Raw genomic sequence first — 6,714 nt, 5'->3', positions numbered from 1 at the left:
GGCTGGATCTTGTAGTGGCTGCAGTATTCTGTCACGGAATGCCAGGAGAAAACAAGGATAGATCCAAGTGCAGTTTATTAAAGTATAAAATAAACAGAACAGAAACGTGGCAAAAAGGTAATCCAAAACACAGGGAACGGATAACACGACGAACACCCACAATGAAAAAATATCCTCTACCTTTTCTTTCCTTCGAAAGATGTGCACTTCAGAAGCACAGATTCGGCCATATATCGGCACATATTGACATTGGTTTGCAACCAACCCATCTTTTCAATTAAGTTGCTACTTATACTGAAGTACTGCAGGTTGGAAGCCAACAATTAAAGAAAAAGTGTGAAGTCATGCTTCCATTTTATTGTACTTGGTATATAATCTCTGATTGTTGCTCCTCAAATTATATTGACACCCGTAGCTTCAGGCAGCTGGGGATGCCCCCGGAAGTGGCGCTGCGACCTGCCGCTGCCAGGATTTGCTCTTGCTCTCTCTCCAGGCTTTTGTGTAAACAGTGCAGGGCTTTTTTTCTCCACCTGCATGACTGAGCAACAGCTCACCTGTTGAATCATTAATTTACCCAGAGAATGAGTTTATTCTTTATGCTTCAAAATACGAATAGCAATCCATGTTGTGATAAACAGCTCACTGCTGCCTGTGCCATTAAACCAAACTGGCTCCAGAAAGTAAAGTAAAATATTTTTATCTGAATAATGATCAATGATGCACTCTTGATTTAGAAGAATGATTCGCAATATGCATAAAGTGCTGGACATGTCTGACAACTTAAGACTTAGAGGAGCGTTTCGCTAAATATCAGCCTATATATTCATTATATTTTACTTAACCTTTTAGTTGTGTCTGAATTATTTAATGTGTTTAAATCTGTCAATAAAACAAGACATAAAAGCCACTGTGTTAATGATTATATTTCAAAAAACGGATAGAAATTTTATACTTAATAGTTTGAACTTATTAGTTTGGGCTGTGTTGTTAACTATTACCTTTAATATTATAGTAAAGTGCAACTAACAGGGCTCCTATCTGAGTTAGATTTTTATCCTCAAGAAATTTTAATTATGACTGGACTTATTTAAAGACAGAGTAACAATTTGTTCAGTAAACCACTGTTTAAAAAAAAAAGTTTATTTTTATATACCTGCTGTACTGAAAACACACCAAACCGTGATGTGAAAACAGAGGCACGTGCTGAACTGTCATGTTAGTGTATCATTACACCCTACTGAGCAGTAAAGTAAAAACCTACAGGTATAAGAAAAAGCAAAAGGGAGTTGCTTTCCACAGCAAAGTCACATCAAAAGAAAATCTCCACACTGAGTCTGGTTTACTGACGGATCGACTCGCAGGCTTGATCTCCGTGAGGTTTAGCTGACATGAGAACTACTGAAAAACAAACTTGTGAAAGCTGAGCTGGTGACAGCAGATCTTCATCACTCGCTCCATTACTGATGTTACTGTCCGTGAGGAGGAGCCCAGTGTCTGTGAGTCTCAGAGATGTTCAGTCAGTGGAAAACAGATCTCCAGCAGACGGGAGAGGAGCCAGACCGCCGGTGACATTCGGTAGAAGAGAAAGATCTGGAAGACTCTGGATGTGAGACTTCAGCTCCTTCCTCACTTGTGTGACGCGAGCCAGTTTCTGCTTGTATTCCTGCAGGAACACCAGATAATCAATGAATGAATTGATCAGACAACAGTTTAAAACCGTTCATTTGTTTAAATGAATAAATAAATACTTTTCAAATAAATTAACTTCCTATTCATCAAAGAATCCTGCAAAATATAATGTTTGACAGTTTCCACAAAAATATGAAGCAGCATATGTTTTGAACATTACTAATAATAATCAGAAATGTTTCTTGAGCAGCAAAGCAGCATATTAGAATGATTTCTGAAGATCATGTGACACAAGACTGGAGTAATGATGCTGAAAATTCAGCTTTGCATCAGAAATATAATAAATTAAATGTTAACATATATTAGAATATAAAGTTAATTGTAATAATATTTCACAATATTAATAAAAAAAGCAGAAAAGACTGAACAATGAAACTGTTACTTCACTCGGCTCTACTTAACAATTCATGCTTATTGTTTTTCTACAGTAAACAAACATTTAATTTATGATCAACACTTATGCTATTAGGGCTAAATATTTAGGTGCAAAAATATAAATAAGAAACGAAGCTATGCTTCAACAAAGTTTTTTTTTCTTCCTATTTTTTCCCTCCTCTGGTAATACGCATGACAGTACACATTATTTCAAAGCAGTTTTCCAGAAAATATTAATATTAACATTTATAATACCGTAATGCCTCGTAGTGCACATTGAGCAGTTTAGAGATGGGCAATGAAACATTAAATGTTCAACCACATAAGATTTGCTATGTTGCAAATATAGCTTCATATGAGTATATGTTTATGCAGGTAAAGTAGGATATACATATAATAGTTATGACTGAAGCAAAAAATGAGTATACACTTTCAAATGCTGCATCCCAATGCACTTTTCTCTATTTTTGTTGTGTCCAGTGACCAGTACCTCAAGTTAATCTAAATGAAAGTAAGAAATGCTGAAAAAAAAAACAGTTTAAGTTTTTTAATATATTATTTCATTTTAAATTAACATTTATTTTCCATTTAAGTAACGAAAATATACAGTACTAAACATATTATTTTAGCTAAAGTATTTGTTTAAATACTTTGTACCTTTTACCTCATGTATGCTGTAAAAAAAACTACCTTGCTACCTCATACATTTTTAGACAAAACAAACCACTTTTATAATTTATTTTCACCCAAAATCCGTTGCTTCATCAATGTTTAAAAAAGAACAAAAATCATGCATCATACACCAGGGCTCCTCAAATCTGACCCAGGAGATCCACTTTCCTGCAGAGTTTAGCTCTAACCCTTAACACACCTGAGCATTCTAATCAATGTCTTCATGATCATTAGAGAATCACAGGTAACGTTAGGTGAGTTTTATCAGGGTTGGTGCTAAACTCTGCAGTGCATCGATAAGATTTGAGGAACCCTGTCATACACGGAGTGGTGAAAAGCCTGTTTTTATTAAGGTGTGCCTTTAGCCCTCTGACCTATAATATTATATAACATTGTATAGTTCAGTGCTTTAGCCCCGTTGTATCTTATTGTTGTTGTTTACTTTTCGATAACGAACTTCTGACGTACCTGCCATGGCGATTACAAGCAGAACAGGGAGTAAATTAAACCATCATAGTCCTACTACTTTGAACACTTTTATGTTTAGTTTAGTTCGGTTTGGAGTCCCGCGTTAGCTGCACCGTTTTTGTTTTGTTTTTACATTACTGATGCGTGTTAACGTGTTCCTGTCAATGCTATTCGTCTACTTCTTCATGTGTTTTATGAGCAAGGTTGCCAAATCTGCGTAACAAAACCAGCCCAGCTGCTACTCAAAACTATAGTCCACTCGACCAAAACTAGCCCAATCGTGTTACGAGGAAGATTGGCTGTCAGAATCGCTCCAAAATTGCGTTCCTTCACTCTAAAAAATGCTGGGTTAAATACAACCCAGTGCTGGGTAAAATAGGGACAAACCCAGCAATTGGGCTGTTTTGACCCAGCGGTTGGGTTACTACCCAGAAGGTTGGGTTAAACATTTAACCCAACCGCTGGGTCAAAACAGCCCAATTGCTGGGTTTGTCCCTATTTTACCCAGCACTGGGTTGTATTTAACCCAGCATTTTTTAGAGTGAAGGAACGCAATTTTGGAGCGATTTTGGAGTGTGGAGGTCAGCTTCGGTTGAAATCGCGTTCCGGGAGGCGAGGGGTTTTCAACCTGGAGAAACAGTATAAAGTAGCCCAATTCCGCAAGAAAATTGCAGACTTGGTAACTCTGCTGCACAGGTAGAGCTCCTCAGGCACGTGGTATCTGAGTTAGAGAAACCCATCACATTCTAGCTTCATACATGCATGTTTATGATTCCAGGGTGAAGCATTTAAAACTAACTGTACAGAGATTGAAGTGGCATTCGTATGGAAAACATCAGTGGGAGTAATATGTTTCAATTTTTTAGAATATGAAAGTGTTCACGTCTCCTCCAGTGGGCAACCAAATCCTGAGATTTAGATGCTGCAGAGCGCCCTCTGAAGAAGGAAAATGTTCAATAGTCACTCCAAGTGTATTAAACGAGAGAGAGAATTTTAGAGATTCTGTACTGTACTTTGCCATTATTAGGCCCTGTTTAACCCTGTCTAACCGTCTAACCCTGTTTCCTAAAATAATATGCCATTATAAGTGTTGTTAAACTCTTAGCAGTTGGCCTAGAGCATTTATAGCAAATACATAAGGTTATTTGGGCAAACGTTTCTTCTTGTCTGGCAAACAAAACTACAAATGTGCTGACATTCTAATGCTGGGGGCCTTTCTCAGCCTCTTGATGTTGCCATATCTGTCAACCCTTACGCGGTCTTTGGGGACCTTTTGACCCGCAAATGACGTTTGCTAAAATTAAAAAAAAAAATTCTTTGTCCAAATTGCATGAGACTTTTTATGGTGGTCAACACTTTCTAGATCTACAAATAAATAAAAAATGCAGTACAAAAAAATGCTCAACTTTGACAAAAAGTAATTTTTATTGTTATAATTTCAGAATATGTAGATATGAATCCAACTGAAAAAAAAACTTGAGAAAATATATATTTTAGTTAGTCAAATAGCATATAGTGGAGCTCTGCAGCTATCTAGTGGTAAAAGTGATCATTTTTTATTTTTAAAACTCAAAACTCATTTTCCAAAAGATCTCATAATCTTACACTAAACCATGTCAAATTATCCATGTTATCCCCATGAATACAAGTTAGAAATGTGGGTCTTTTATAAAGTGAATTTTACATAAAAACCTGTTTTTGTATAAAAACCTATTTGAAATTTTTTTTTTTTATTTATATACATTTAAAAATATATCACAAATCCTCCAAAAACTGCACAAATGTGGAGTAAAAACATTAATAAACAGAGTAAAATTACATTCGTTTTTTTTTTTAAATAACTATTTTCTTACAAAATTACATGTCTCTAGAGACCCCAAAGACCATGAGTGTACACCTCAAATGAAGACCGCATGAGTTAAAGGTGTAAAATCGTATTGTTGTTGCTGGAACAGAAGACTTGGAGAGAGAAATTAAACTTCCAGGCAAACTTCTAAATTCTTCTAGGTTTGTAGTCTGTACTAGCTTATATAGTTAATGACATCTGATTTTGTGGTTATGTGTCACTTCCTGATGAAAGTCATAGAGACTGAAATCTTTACTGAATGCTCATCAGATCAGTTTGAGCTCCAGAAGTATCATCAAGAGAATCAACACAACTTATAACAATACAATAATTGTTCAAAATGTCCATCAGCATGTGGGTTTTCATTGTGTTTTTCATCAGTATGGAGGGTAAGATAAATCTTTGAAATATATTTTCTTTTGTCTGTTGTTTTAGTGGTTGTGGTCACTGATCAAATGACTTACTGGAACATTTTTAAGTTTGTAGTCAATTTATGCTGCATACAAGTCTTGAGTGTTACTTTTCAAACACTGCAACATTTCAAGTCTCTATCATGACAGTGCTTCTGAAATCTCTGAATCTCTGTGATCTGGAAATAGTAAGATACTGTAGTTATTGGAAAACATGTTGTGAAACCTCAGCATTGCATCATAGGTTAATCAAGACATACATGAAACTACTTTATGAGGATGAGAAATGTAAACTTTGTCCTTCTTCAGTTTATAGAAATGTTGTCACAAGTTTGTGAAAAACTAAATAGGTCAGTCTGTGGGTCTTGCCATGACAGCCACATGTAAATTTACAATTATAATAGATGCATTATCTATTTGGTAAGGGGACCATTTCCTATACCACACTCTTTTGTATGTTTCCTTTGTACCCTTTGTGTACCATGCGTTAAAGCATATGCAGTTATTATAGTTTTTAATTTAGTTTTTAATTTCTATTTTATTTTCAATATGACCTTTGAGTTTAGGTCACTTTGTGTTTGTTTTTAATCTGTGAATGTACGGGTTTTCAGTGTTTTCTAGTGTCAGCTGTTTTTGCCTTTCAGTATATTTCATTTTTATTTTGTTTTTATTTATTGCCAAACAACATAATTGTCTGGAATTTCTTGGTGAGCTCAAACACAAACACATTCGTACATACATACATAAATTATTCCAACCATTATAAAGAATGAAATACAGATGCACAAGTGCCAGAAGAGATTTTTTGAATTTTAGAGTTTAGAGAATGGATATTATGTAAATATAACAGTGTTAATTAATCTCAGGATCATACAGTGTTATGGTTAATTTGTTACATTTGTCATGTGTAATTAAAGCAAAAATGTATTTATTATTTAAAAAAATTAATTAATTGAAAAAAAAATTTGTATTAAATTTGTGTTCATTTTGATATAGTTTTGGAATCATAAAAATTTATTTTAATTTAATTTTAAGTTTTTCCAATTATGTTTTCATACAATTATAATAGTTAAATTTTAATCATAACTAAAAGCTTTCCTAACTAACCTAAGCAATAGTTTACCCCAAAATTAAAATTATCTGAAAATGTATTTAACCTCAGACCATCCGAGATGTAGATGAGTTTGTTTCTTCATCAGATTTGGAGAAATGTAGCATTGCATCACTTGCTCAGTAATGGATCCTCTGAAGTGA

This window comes from Sinocyclocheilus anshuiensis, unplaced genomic scaffold (assembly GCF_001515605.1).
Source record: "Sinocyclocheilus anshuiensis isolate Anshui unplaced genomic scaffold, SAMN03320099.WGS_v1.1 scaffold859, whole genome shotgun sequence".
NCBI classification, from domain to species: domain Eukaryota; kingdom Metazoa; phylum Chordata; class Actinopteri; order Cypriniformes; family Cyprinidae; genus Sinocyclocheilus; species Sinocyclocheilus anshuiensis.
The sequence above is the reverse complement of the archived record's forward strand: the minus strand, read 5'-3'. Positions refer to the sequence as shown.